Source organism: Arachis stenosperma, chromosome 9 (assembly GCF_014773155.1).
Source record: "Arachis stenosperma cultivar V10309 chromosome 9, arast.V10309.gnm1.PFL2, whole genome shotgun sequence".
In the NCBI taxonomy this organism is placed as follows: Eukaryota; Viridiplantae; Streptophyta; class Magnoliopsida; order Fabales; family Fabaceae; genus Arachis; species Arachis stenosperma.
Window position 1 is genome coordinate 91,717,248 of NC_080385.1, and position 14,336 is coordinate 91,731,583.

The 14,336-nt window shown below is 37.7% G+C and overlaps 2 non-coding genes across 2 annotated transcripts; one reads left to right on the forward strand and one right to left on the reverse strand.

Annotated features, from left to right (window-relative positions):
• The first annotated feature begins 205 nt into the window (after positions 1-205).
• LOC130953394 (small nucleolar RNA R71) lies at positions 206-313 on the forward strand. Its single transcript, XR_009075565.1, has one exon. It is a non-coding gene; the product is annotated as a small nucleolar RNA R71 (small nucleolar RNA).
• Positions 314-7,160: 6,847 nt separating this feature from the next.
• LOC130953639 (small nucleolar RNA R71) lies at positions 7,161-7,264 on the reverse strand. The gene has a single exon (XR_009075802.1). It is a non-coding gene; the product is annotated as a small nucleolar RNA R71 (small nucleolar RNA).
• Between the last annotated feature and the right edge of the window lie 7,072 nt (positions 7,265-14,336).

Consider the following 14,336-nt stretch of genomic DNA (forward strand, 5'->3'; position numbering starts at 1 on the left):
CTCCTTTCTTCTGACTAGTCCCATTGTTCACAGGATTCCTTTCAGAAGTGTACATGAATTGGTTATTTGCAACCATTTCAATCAATTCTTGAGCTTCTGCAGGCGTCTTCTTCAGATGAAGAGATCCTCCAGCAGAGCTATCCAAAGACATCTTGGATAGTTCAGAGAGACCATCATAGAAAATACCTATGATGCTCCATTCAGAAAGCATGTCTGAAGGACATCTTCTGATTAATTGTTTGTATCTTTCCCAAGCTTCATAGAGGGATTCTCCATCCTTCTGTCTGAAGGTCTGGACTTCCACTCTAAGCTTACTCCATCTTTGTGGTGGAAAGAACTTTGCCAAGAAGGCATTGACTAGCTTTTCCCAAGAGTCCAGGCTTTCTTTTGGTTGAGAATCCAACCATATTCTAGCTCTGTCTCTTACAGCAAAAGGGAATAGCATCAGTCTGTAGACCTCAGGGTTAACCCCATTAGTCTTGACTGTGTCACAGATTTGCAAGAATTCAGCTAAGAACTGATGAGGATCTTCCATTGGAAGTCCATGGAACTTGCAATTCTGTTGCATTAGAGAAACTAATTGAGGCTTAAGCTCAAAGGTGTTTGCTCCAATGGCAGGGATAGAGATGCTTCTCCCATAGAAATCAGGAGTAGGTGCAGTGAAGTCACCCAGCACCTTCCTTGCATTGTTGGCATTGTTGTTGTTTTCGGCTGCCATGGGTTCTTCTTCCTTGAAGAATTCGGTCAGGTCCTCTAAAGAGAGTTGTGCTTTGGCTTCTCTTAGCTTTCTCTTCAGGGTCCTTTCAGGTTCAGGATCAGCTTCAACAAGAATGCCTTTGTCTCTGCTCCTGCTCATATGAAAGAGAAGAGAAAAAGAAAATGTGGAATCCTCTATGTCACAGTATAGAGATTCCTTGAAGTGTCAGAGGAAAAGAGAAATAGAAAGAAGAAGGAGAAGAAGAATTCGAACTTTAATTAGATAAGGTTCGAATTGTGCATTTAGAAGGAGTGGTACTCCATAAATAGTAGGATGTGGGAAGGAGGGAAGAGAATTTTCGAAAATTAAGTAATAGATTTTGAAAACATTTTGAAAAACACTTAATTGATTTTCGAAAACAAGAGTGAGAAAGAGATCAAGTGATTTTTGAAAAAGATTTTGAAATTAGAAATCAAAAAGATTTGATTGAAAACTATTTTAAAAAAGATGAGGTTAAAAAGATTTGATTGAAAAGTTATGGTTTTAAAAAGATGTGATTGAGAAGATATGATTTGAAAACAATTTTAAAAGATATGATTTGAAAACAATTTGAAAAGATATGATTTTAAAAGAAATATTAATGACTTGCCTAACAAGAAAAGATATGATTCAAACATAAAACCTTTCTTAATAGCAAAGGCAAAAAATGGTCAATCAAATCATTAATTGTTAGTAAGTATCTTTGAAAAAGGAAAGAAATTGATTTTGAAAACATTTGATTGAAAAGATATGATTTGAAAAAGATTTGGTTTTGAAAAACTTTGAAAACTTGAAAAAAAATTGATTTGAAAACAAAATCTTCCCCCTAGCACCATCCTGGCGTTAAACGCCCAGAATGGTATGCATTCTGGCGTTTAACGCCCAAAATGCTACCTCTTTGGGCGTTAAACGCCCAACCAGGTACCCTGGCTGGCGTTTAAACGCCAGTCTACCTTCTTCACTGGGCATTTTTGAATGCTCAGCTTTTTCTGTATAATTCCTCTGCAGTATGTTCTGAATCTTCAATTCTTTGTATCATTGACTTGAAAAGACACAAATTAAAAATATTTTTTGGATTTTTAATAATCAAAATGCAACAAGAATCAATTAACAATGCATGCAAGACACCAATCTTAGCAGTTTGTGTGCTACTGACACTATATGAGACACATGAACACTCAAGTCAATAGAATTTAAAGATCAAAACAAGAAATATATGCGTGGATTCGAAAATATAACAAAACATGCATTTGACACCAAACTTAAGATGAGACTCTAGACTCAAACAAGAAATATTTTTGGATTTTATGGTTTTGCAAATTTTTTTTTTGTATTTTTCGAAAATTAAGTGGGAAAAGGTATCAAAATTCTTAATGAGAATTCCAGGAATCAGTGCAATGCTAGTCTAAGACTCCGGTCCAGGAATTAGACATGGCTTCACAGCCAGCCAAGCTTTCAAAGAAAGCTTCGGTCCAAAACACTAGACATGACCAAAGGTCAGCCAAGCCTTAGCAGATCACTGCTCCAAAAGCAAGATTGATTAAAATCAACAAGCTCTTGTGGTGATAAGTTGAAACCTCGGTCCAATCAGATTAGACATGGCTTCTCAGCCAGCCAGATTTCAACAAATCATCATGAAACTCTAGAATTCATCTTCAAGAATTTCGAAAAAAAATACCTAATCTAAGCAACAAGATGAACCGTCAGTTGTCCAAACTAGAACAATCCCAGGCATTGTTACCAAAAGCTTGCTCAAAACTTGAACAATCCCCGGCAACGGCGCCAAAAACTTGGTGCGCGAAATTGTGATCACTACAACTTCACACAACTAACCAGCAAGTGCACTGGGTCGTCCAAGTAATACCTTACGTGAGTAAGGGTCGATCTCACGGAGATTGTTAGCATTGAAGCAAGCTATGGTCATCTTGTAAATCTTAGTCAGGCAAACTCAAATGTATATGATGATGAACGAAAATAACATAGAAGATAAGGATAGTGATACTTATGTATATCATTGGTGTAAGAGCTTCAGACAAGTGTATGAAGATGCCTTCCCTTCCGTCTCTCTGCTTTCCTACTGCCTTCATCCAATCCTTCTTACTCCTTTCCATGGCAAGCTCGTATAGGGTTTCACTGTTGTCAGCAGCTACCTCCTATCCGCGCAGTGAAAGCTAATGCACGCACTCTGTCACAGTACTGCCAGTCACCGGTTTGGTTCCCTCCCCTACCGGAATAGAATCACTCTTTTGCGTCTGTCACTAATGCCCAGTAGGTTACAGGTTTGAAGCACGTCACAGTCATTCAGTTATTGAATCCTACTCAGAATACCACAGACAAGGTTAGACCTTCCGGATTCTCTTGAATGCCGCCATCAGTTCTTGCCTATACCACGAAGACTCTGATCTCACGGAATGGTTGGCTCGTTTGTCAGGCGAGCACTCGGTTGTCAGGCGATCAACCATGCATCGTGCAATCAGGAATCCAAGAGATATTCACTAAGCCTCAGATGCTTGTAGAACAAGAATGGTTGTCAGTCACCTTGTTCATGGGGTGAGAATGGTGATGGGCGTCAATCATCACCTTCATCATGTTGAAGAACAAGTGATATCTTGGTAAAAGAACAAGCGGAATTGAATGGAAGAACAATAGTAATTGCATTAATACTCGAGGTACAGCAGAGCTCCACACCTTAATCTATGGTGTGTAGAAACTCCACCGTTGAAAATACATAAGAACAAGGTCTAGGCATGGCCGAATGGCCAGCCTCCCAAAGAGGGTTCAATCATAAAAACATGATCAAAAGGCTCTCCCTAATACAATAGTAAAAGGTCCTACTTATAGAAAACTAGTACATAGATGAGTAAATGACATAAAAATCCACTTCCGGGCCCACTTGGTGTGTGCTTGGGCTGAGCAATGAAGCAATTTCGTGTAGAGACTCTCCTTGGAGTTAAACGCCAGCTTTAGTGCCAGTTTGGGCGTTTAACTCCCAATTAGGTGCCAGTTCTGGCGTTTAACGCTGGAATTTCTTGAGGTGACTTTGAACGCCGGTTTGGGCCATCAAATCTTGGTCAAAGTATGGACTATTATATATTGCTGGAAAGCCCAGGATGTCTACTTTCCAACGCCGTTGAGAGCGCGCCAATTGGGATTCTGTAGCTCCAGAAAATCCACTTCGAGTGCAGGGAGGTCAGAATCCAACAGCATCTGCAGTTCTTTTGAGTCTCTGGATCAGATTTTTGCTCAGGTCCCTCAACTTCAGCCAGAAAATACCTGAAATCACAGAAAAACATACAAACTCATAGTAAAGTCCATAAAAGTGAATTTTAACTAAAAACTAATAAAAATATAATAAAAACTAACTAGATCATACTAAAAATCTACTAAAAACAATGCCAAAAAGCATACAAATTATCCGCTCATCAGTATTCCGAGTAGGATTCCGGGATTGAATGACTGTGACGAGCTTCAAACTCCTGAAGGCTGGGCGTTAGTGACAGACGCAAAAGAATCACTGAATTCTACTCCAACCTGAGAACCGACAGATGATTAGTCGTGCTGTGACAGAGCATTTGGACCATTTTCACTGAGAGGATGGGATGTAGCCATTGACAACGATGATGCCCTACATACAGCTTGTCATGGAAAGGAGTAAGAAGGATTGGATGAAAGCAGCAGAAAAGCAGAGATTCAGAAGGAACACAGCATCTCCATGCACCTATCCGAAATTCCCACCATTGGATTACATGAGTAACTTTATCTTTATTTTCTATTTATTTTGTTAATCATATTTAAACCAATAATCTCTTAAATTAGTTTAATCCGCCTGACTGGGATTTACAAGATGACCATAGCTTGCTTCATACCAACAATCTCCGTGGGATCGACCCTTACTCACGTAAGGTATTACTTGGACGACCTAGTGCACTTGCTGGTTAGTTGTGCGGAGTTGTGACTAAATGTAATTCACGTGTGAGAGCTACCAAATTATTGGAGCCATTGTTGATTATCACAAATCCGTGCACCAAGTTTTTGGCGCCGTTGCTGGGGATTGTTCGAGTATGGACAACTGACGGTTCATCTTGTTGCTCAGATTAGGTAATTTTCTTTTCAAAAAGTTTTCAAAAATTTTTAAAAATTTTTCTTTGTTTTCGTTTTTCCAAAAAATTTATTATTTTCGAAAAAAATATTTTTTTTAAATTATTCTATGACTTCAAAACTTTCAAGAATGAATTCTAGAGTTTCATGGTAACATGTTGAATCCTAGCTGGCTACAAAGCCATATTCAAACTCCTTTAGAATTGGTCTTCAACTAATCACTACAATGCATGTAATTCCATCCTAAAGCTGACTAGTTATTAAGCCATGTCAAACCCTTTGATTGGAGCTTTGGGCTAACATTGAAAGATTCCTGGAATTCTTCTTAAAGATTTTGAATTTCTTATTTTATTTTTCCATATGTTTTTCGAAAAATATAATAAAAATACAAAAAAAAATCATAAAATCATAAAAACCAAAAATATTTTGTGTTCTTGTTTGAGTCTTGAGTCAATTTTTAAGTTTGGTGTCAATTGCATGCTTTAAAATTTTTTTTTGCATTTTTCGAAAATTCATGCATTCATGGTGTTCTTCATGATCTTCAAGTTGTTCTTGACAAGTCTTCTTGTTTGATCTTGATAATTTCTTGTTTTGTGTTGTATGTTGTTTTTCATATGCATTTTTGCATTCATAGTGTCCATGCATTAAAGAATTCTAAGTTTGGTGTCTTGTATGTTTTCTTTGCATCAAAAATTTTTCAAAAATATGTTCTTGATGTTCATCATGATCTTCAAAGTGTTCTTGGTGTTCATCTTGACATTCATAGTGTTCTTGCATGCATCTTGTGTTTTGATCCAAAATTTTTATGTTTTGGGTCATATTTGTGTTTTTCTCTCTCATAATTAAAAATTCAAAAATAAAAAGTATCTTTTCCTTAATTTTCTCCAAATTTTCGAAAATTTGAGTTGACTTGGTCAAAAATTTTTAAAATTAGTTGTTTCTTACAAGTCAAGTCAAATTTTCAATTTTAAAAAATTCTTATCTTTTTTAAAACTTTTTCAAAAATTAAATCTTTTTCATTTTTCTTATTAATTTTCGAAAATCTTTTTAAATATTTTAAAAAATCTTTTTCTTAATTTTATCTTGATTTTCGAAAATTATACTAACAAGTAATATGATTGATTCAAAAATTTGAAGTATGTTACTTTCTTGTTAAGAAAGGTTCAATCTTTAAATTCTAGAATCTTATCTTTTAGTTTCTTATTAGTTAAGTAATTAATTTTAATTTTTAAAATTAAATCTTTTTCAATCCTATCTTTTTATCATATCTTCTTATCTTATCTTTTTATCATATCTTTTTCAAAATTTTATCTTTTTCAAAAATTTGATTTTAAAATATCTTATCTAACCTCTTATCTTCTTATCTTTTCAAATTTGATTTTAATATCTTTTTCAACTAATTAATTAACTTTTTGTTTGTTTCTTATCTTTTTCAAAACCACCTAACTACTTTTCCCTCTTTAATTTTTGAAAATATCTCATCCCTTTTTCAAAAATTCTTTTTAATTAACTAATTGTTTTAAATTTAATTCTATCTTATCTTTAATTTTCGAAAATCACTAACTACTTTTTCAAAATTATTTTCGAAATTCTCTATCTCTCCTCTTTTTCTATTTATTTATTTATTTACTAACAGTTCTCTTCACCTCTCTTCATCTCAAATCACTACTTCTATCCTTACCCATTCTTCTTCACTCTTCTTCCCTTTCTTCTTCTACTAATAATAAGGATCCTCTTTACTGTGACATAGAGGATTTCTCTTCCTTTCTCTTGTTCTCTTCTCTTTCATATGAACAGGAATAAGGAAAAAGGCATCTTTGTTGAAGCTGATCCAGAACCTGAAAGGACTCTGAAGAGAAAACTAAGAGAAGCTAAATTACAACAATCCAGAGGCAACCTTTCTGAAATTTTCGAACAAGAGAAGGAGATGGCAGCCAAACCCAACAACAATAATGCAAGGAGGATGCTTGGTGATTTTACTAAACCCACGTCCAAATTTGATGGAAGAAGCATCTCCATTCTGGCCATTGGAGCAAACAATTTTGAGCTGAAACCTCAATTAGTTGTTCTAATGCAACAGAACTGCAAGTTTCATGGACTTCCATCTAAAGATCCTTATCAGTTTTTAACTGAGTTCTTGCAGATTTGTGAGACTGTTAAGACAAATGGAGTAGATCCTGAAGTCTACAGGCTCATGCTTTTCCCTTTTGCTGTAAGAGATAGAGCTAGAACATGGTTGGACTCACAACCTAAAGATAGACTGGACTCCTGGGATAAGCTGGTCACAGCCTTCTTGGATAAATTCTTTCCTCCTCAAAAGCTGAGCAAGCTTAGAGTGGATGTTCAGACCTTCAAACAAAAAGATGGTGAATCCCTCTATGAAGCTTGGGAAAGATACAAGAAGATGACCAAAAAGTGTCCTTCTAACATGTTTTCAGAATGGACCATATTAGATATATTCTATTATGGTCTATCTGAGTTTTCCAAAATGTCATTGGACCATTCTGCAGGTGGATCCATTCACTTAAAGAAAACACCTGCAGAAGCTCAAGAACTTATTGACATGTTTGCAAATAACCAATTCATGTACACTTTTGAGAGGAATTCCGTGAATAATGGGACGCCTTAGAGGAAGGGTGGTGGACGAAATTGTGATCATCAATGTTGTATTCTTTGTTGTTGTATGGAATAATTATAATGGCTCTTTGCTATATGTGGACACAACTCCGTTCAACTAACCAGCAAGTGTACTGGGTCGTCCAAGTAATAAACCTTACGTGAGTAAGGGTCGATCCCACAGAGATTGTTGGTATGAAGCAAGCTATAGTCATCTTGTAAATCTCAGTCAAGCAGATAATAATTGATTATGAATTTTCGAAAATTAATAATAAATAATAAACATAAAATAAAGATAAAGTTACTCATGTATTTCCATGGTGGGAATTTCAGATAGGTGTATGGAGATGCTGTGCTCCTCCTGAATCTCTACTTTCCTACTGCTTCATCCAATCCTTCTCACTCCTTTCCATGGCAAGCTGTATGTAGGGCATCACCGTTGTCAATGGCTATATCCCATCCTCTCAGTGAAAAAGGTCCAAATGCTCTGTCACAGCACGGCTAATCATCTGTCGGTTCTCAATCAGGTTGGAATAGAATCCCTTGATTCTTTTGCGTCTGTCACTAACGCCCAGCCTTCAAGAGTTTGAAGCTCGTCACAGTCATTCAATCCTGAAATCCTACTCGGAATACCACAGACAAGGTTTAGACTTACCGGATTCTCATGAATGCTGCCATCAATTCTTGCTTATACCACGAAGATTCTGATTAAGGAATCCAAGAGATATGCGCCCGGCCTAAGGTAGAACGGAAGTGGTTGTCAATCATGCGCGTTCATAGGTGAGAATGATGATGAGTGTCACGGATCATCACATTCATCAAGTTGAAGTGCAACAAATATCTTAGAATAGGAATAAAGAGAATTGAATAGGAAATAATAGTAATTGCATTAAAACATGAGGTACAGCAGAGCTCCACACCCTTAATCTATGGTGTGTAGAAACTCCACTATTGAAAATAAATAAGTGAAAGGTTCAGGCATGGCCGAATGGCCAGCCCCCAAAACGTGATCAATAGCCTCCTAAGATGAAGAATAAAATAAAACTGAGACCCAAGATGTCTAATACAATAGTAAATTATCCTATTTATACTAGACTAGCTACTAAGTTCTACATGAGTAAGTAATTGATGCATAAATCCACTTCCGGGGCCCACTTGGTGTGTGTTTGGGCTGAGCTTGATCTATCCACGAGCTGAGGCTTCTTTTGGAGTTGAACGCCAAGTTGTAACGTGTTTTGGGCATTCAACTCTGGGTCGTGACGTGTTTCTGGCGTTTTACTCCAGACAGCAACATGGAACTGGCGTTGAGCACTAGTTTAAGTCGTCAGTTCCCGAATAAAGTAAGGACTATTATATATTGCTGGAAAGCTCTGGATGTCTACTTTCCAACGCCGCTGAGAGCACGCCATTTGGAGTTCTGTAGCTCCAAAAATTCCATTTCGAGTGAAGGGAGGTCAGATTCCAACAGCATCAGCAGTCCTTTGTCAGCCTCCTATCAGAGTTTTGCTCAAGTCCCTCAATTTCAGCCAGAAATTACCTGAAATCAGAAATTACCTGAAATCACAGAAAAACACACAAAATCATAGTAAAGTCCAGAAATGTGAATTTAACATAAAAACTAATGAAAACATCCCTAAAAGTAGCTTGAACTTACTAAAAACTACCTAAAAATAATGCCAAAAAGCGTATAAATTATCCGCTCATCAAAGGGAGTTCTTGAAATTGATGCTCTAAATGCGATATTGGCTCAGGACAAAGTGTTGACTCAGCAAGTCAACATGATTTCTCAAAGTCTGAATGGATGGCAAAATGCATCCAACAGTACTAAAGAGGCAGCTTCTGAAGAAGCTTATGATCTTGAGAACCCTGCAATAGCAGAGGTAAATTACATGGGTGAACCTTATGGAAAGACCTATAATTCATCATGGAGAAATCATCCAAATTTCTCATGGAAGGATCAACAAAAGCCTCAACAAGGCTTTAATAATGGTGGAAGAAACAGGCTAAGCAATAACAAGCCTTTTCCATCATCTTCTCAGCAACAGACAGAGAATTCTGAGCAGAGCCCCTCTAATTTAGCAATTTTAGTCTCTGATCTGTCTAAGGCCACTTTAAGTTTCATGAGTGAAACAAGGTCTTCCATCAGAAATTTGGAGGCACAAGTGGGCCAGCTGAGTAAGAAAGTGAGTGAAACTCCTCCCAGTACTCTCCCAAGCAATATAGAAGAGAATTCAAGAGGAGAGTGCAAGGCCATTGATGTAATCAATATGGCCGAATGCACAAGGGAGGAGAAGGACGTGAATCCCAATGAGGAAGACCTCATGGGACGTCTCTCAAGAAAGAAGGAGTTCCCAAAGGAATCTGAGGCTCATATAGAGACAATAGAGATTCTATAAAAATCTCCTTCTGCCATTCATGAGCTCTGAAGACTATTCTTCCTCTGAAGAGGATGAAGATGTAACTGGAGAGCAAGTTGCTCAATATCTAGGAGCCATCATGAAGCTAAATGCCAAGTTATTTGGTAATGAGAGGAAGCATGAACAACTTCTCTCAATGCAGAGTCAAATAGAGTCTCCACAGTCAAACTCTAAGTTTGGTGTTGGGAGGCCACAACCAAACTCTAAGTTTGGTGTTGAACCCCCACATTCAAACTCTAAGTTTGGTGTTGGGAGGTCCTAACATTGACTTGATCTCCTGTGAGGCTCCATGAGAGCCCACTGTCAAGCTATCGACATTAAAGAAGCGCTTGTTGGGAGGCAACCCAATTTTTATTTATCTAATTTTATTTTATTTTCATTGTTCTTTTATGTTTTATTAGGTTCATGATCATGAGGAGTCACGAAAAAAATATTGAAATTAAAAACAGAATAAAAAACAGCAGAAGAAAAATCACACCCTGGAGGAAGGACTTACTGGCGTTTAAACGCCAGTAAGGAGCATCTGGCTGGCGTTCAACGCCAGAACAGAGCATGGAGCTGGCGCTGAACGCCAGAAACAAGCATGGAACTGGCGTTCAACGCCAGAAACATGCTGCACATGGGCGTTGAACGCCCAGAACATACATCACCTTGGCGTTCAAACGCCAGAATTGTATGCAAAGGCATTTTACATGCCTCATTGGTGCAGGGATGTAAATCCTTGACACCTCAGGATCTGTGGACCCCACAGGATCATCTCAAGATCTGTGGACCCCACAGGATCCCCACATACCTCACCCTCTCTCTTTCCATTCATGGTCATCCCTTCTGTTTTTCATTCACCACTTACATCTATCCACTCTTCCCCATACACCCCACCTACCTTCAAAATTCAAATTCTCTTTCCCAGCCAATCCTACCCATATAGCCGAATACACACATCCCTCCATCTCCTCCATATCTTCTTCTTATTCTTCATCTTTTCTTTCTTCTCTTGCTCAAGGGCGAGCAATTTTCTAAGTTTGGTGTGGTAAAAGCATAGCTTTTTATTTTTCCATAACCATTAATGGCACCTAAGGCCAGAGAAACCTCAAAAAAAAAAAAAAAAAAAGAGAAAAGGGAAGACAAAAGCTTCCACCTCTGAGTCATGGGAGATGGAAAGACTCATCTAAAGGGTTTATAGCTCAGTGGTAGAGCATTTGACTGCAAATCAAGAGATCCTTGAGATACCTCAGGGGATAAATTTTCCTCCACACAATTATTGGGAGCAACTAAGGATAGGAGCACCAAAATCACTAGGGATCATGCAACAGAAGCAAGAAAGAAACATACAGGAGCTCAAAGAGCACCATTGGACCTTCAAGAAGGTGCCACCCTCACTAAGGTGGACTCATTCCTTGTTCTTATTTTTCTATTTTTCGGTTTTTATGCTTATTATGTCATCTATGTTTTGTGTCTCTACTTCATGATCATTAGTGCTGAGTAACTATGTCTTAAGGCTATAAATAATTCCATAACTCCTTCACCTCTCTTAAATAAAAAATGTTTTTAATTCAAAAGAACAAGAAGTACATAAATTTCGAATTTAGCCTTGAATTTGGTTTAATTATATTGATGTGGTGGCAATACTTTTTGTTTTCTGAATGAATGATTGAACAGTGCATATTTTTGATCTTGGTGTTTATGAATGTTAAAATTGTTAGCTCTTGAAAGAATGATGAACAAGGAAAAATGTTATTGACAATCTGAAAAATCATGAAATTGATTCTTGAAGCAAGAAAAAGCAGTGAAAAAGCAAAAGCTTGCAAAAAAAAATTTTTTTTTTGGAAAAAAAATAGAAAGAAAAAGAAAAAGCAAGCAGAAAAAGCCAATAACCCTTAAAACCAAAAGGCAAGGGTAAAAAAGGATCCAAGGGTTTGAGTATCAATGGATAGGAGGGCCCAAGGAAATAAAATCCAGGCCTAAGCGGCTAAATCAAGCTATCCCTGACCATGTGCTTGTGGCATGCAGGTCCAAGTGAAAAACTTAAGACTGAGTGGTTAAAGTCGTGATCCAAAGCAAAAAGAGTGTGCTTAAGAGCTCTGGACACCTCTAACTAGGGACTCTAGCAAAGCTGAGTCACAATCTGAAAAGGTTCACCCAGTCATGTGTCTGTGGCATTTATGTATCCGGTGGTAATACTGGAAAATAAAATGCTTAGGACCACGACCAAGACTCATAAAAGTAGTTGTGTTCAAGAATCAACAAACTTAACTAGGAGAATCAATAACACTATCTGAAATTCTAAGTTCCTATAGAAGCCAATCATTCTAAACTTCAAAGAAAAAAGTGAAATGCCAAAACTGTTCAGAAGCATAAAGCTACAAGTCCCGCTCATCTAACTAGAATTAATATTCAATGATATTTTGAGATTTATAGTATATTCTCTTCTTTTTATCCTAATTGGTTTTCAGTTGCTTGGGGACAAGCAACAATTTAAGTTTGGTGTTGTGATGAGCGGATAATTTATTCGCTTTTTGGCATTGTTTTTAGGTAATTTTTAGTATGATCTAGTTACTTTTAGGGATGTTTTCATTAGTTTTTATGCTAAATTCACATTTTTGGATTTTACTATGAGTTTGTGTGTTTTTCTGTGATTTCAGGTATTTTTTGGCTAAAATTGAGGGACCTGAGCAAAACTCTGATAGGAGGCTGACAAAGGAATGCTGATGCTGTTGGAATCTGACCTCCCTGCACTCAAAATGGCTTTTCTGTAGCTACAGAACTCCAAATGGTGCGCTCTCAACGGCATTAGAAAGTAGACATCCAGAGCTTTCTAGCAATATATAATAGTTCATACTTTGTTCGAGATTAGATGACGTAAACTGGCGCTCAACGCCAGTTCCATGCTGCATTCTGGAGTCAAATGCCAGAAACACGTCACGAACCAGAGTTGAACGCCCAAAACATGTTACAACTTGGCGTCCAACTCCAAGAGAAGCCTCAGCTCGTGGATAGATCAAGCTTAGCCCAAACATACACCAAGTGGGCCCTGGAAGTGGATTTATGCATCAATTACTTACTCCTGTAAACCCTAGTAGCTAGTCTAGTATAAATAGGATAGTTTACTATTGTATTAGACATCTTGGGATGTTTAGTTCTCAGATCATGGGGGCTGGCCATTCGGCCATGCCTGGACCTTTCACTTATGTACTTTCAACGGTGGAGTTTCTACACACCATAGATTAAGGGTGTGGAGCTCTGCTGTACCTCAAGTTTTAATGCAATTACTATTATTTTCTATCCAATTCGATTTATTCCTGTTCTAAGATATTCGTTTCACTTCAACTTGATGAATGTGATGATCCGTGACACTCATCATCATTCTCACCTATGAACGCGCGTGATTGACAACCACTTCCGTTCTACCTTACACCGGGCGCATATCTCTTGGATTCCTTGATCAGAATCTTCGTGGTATAAGCTAGAATTGATGGCGGCATTAATGGGAATCCGGAAAGTCTAACCTTGTCTGTGGTATTCCAAGTAGGATTCTGGGATTGAATGACTATGACGAGCTTCAAACTCCTGAAGGCTGGGCGTTAGTGACAGACGCAAAAGAATCACTGGATTCTACTCCAACCTGATTGAGAACCGACAGATGATTAGCCGTGCTGTGACAGAGCATTTGGACCATTTTCACTGAGAGGATGGGATGTAGCCATTGACAACAGTGATGCCTTACATATAGCTTGCCATGGAAAGGAGTAAGAAGGATTGGACGAAAGCAGCAGAAAAGCAGAGATTCAGAAGGAACACAACATCTCCATGCACCTATCCGAAATTCCCACCATTGGATTACATGAGTAACTTTATCTTTATTTTTTATTTATTTTGTTAATCATATTTAAACCAATAATCTCTTAAATTAGTTTAATCCTCCTGACTGGAATTTACAAGATGACCATAGCTTGCTTCATACCAACAATCTCCGTGGGATCGACCCTTACTCACGTATGGTATTACTTGGACGACCCAGTGCACTTGCTGGTTAGTTGTGCAGAGTTGTGACTAAATGTAATTCACGTGTGAGAGCTACCAAATTATTGGAGCCATTGTTGATAATCACAAATCTGTGCACCACTGATGCCAGGGCATCTTGGCCAGTTTCACTGACCTTTTCTTTACTGTTTTTAAGGTAGTTTCATGCATTTCCTTAGGAAATAAGCTAGTTTTGGGTGGATATTCACTTATACCTTGATTCAAGCATACATTGTGCATTTTACATGATTTCATGAGGATTTTGCATGAGTTTAGTAACAAATTGTATGTTGTATTACCCATGACTTGGACTAGAACTTTGATGCACTCTATTGCTTGATTTCAGGACCAAAGGAAGCAAGGAAGAACCACTTGGCAGTCACGTTAATCTAATTAACGTTACCACTAACGTGGAGTGGGAGCTAACTTGCAAAGTTAATGAGAAAAGT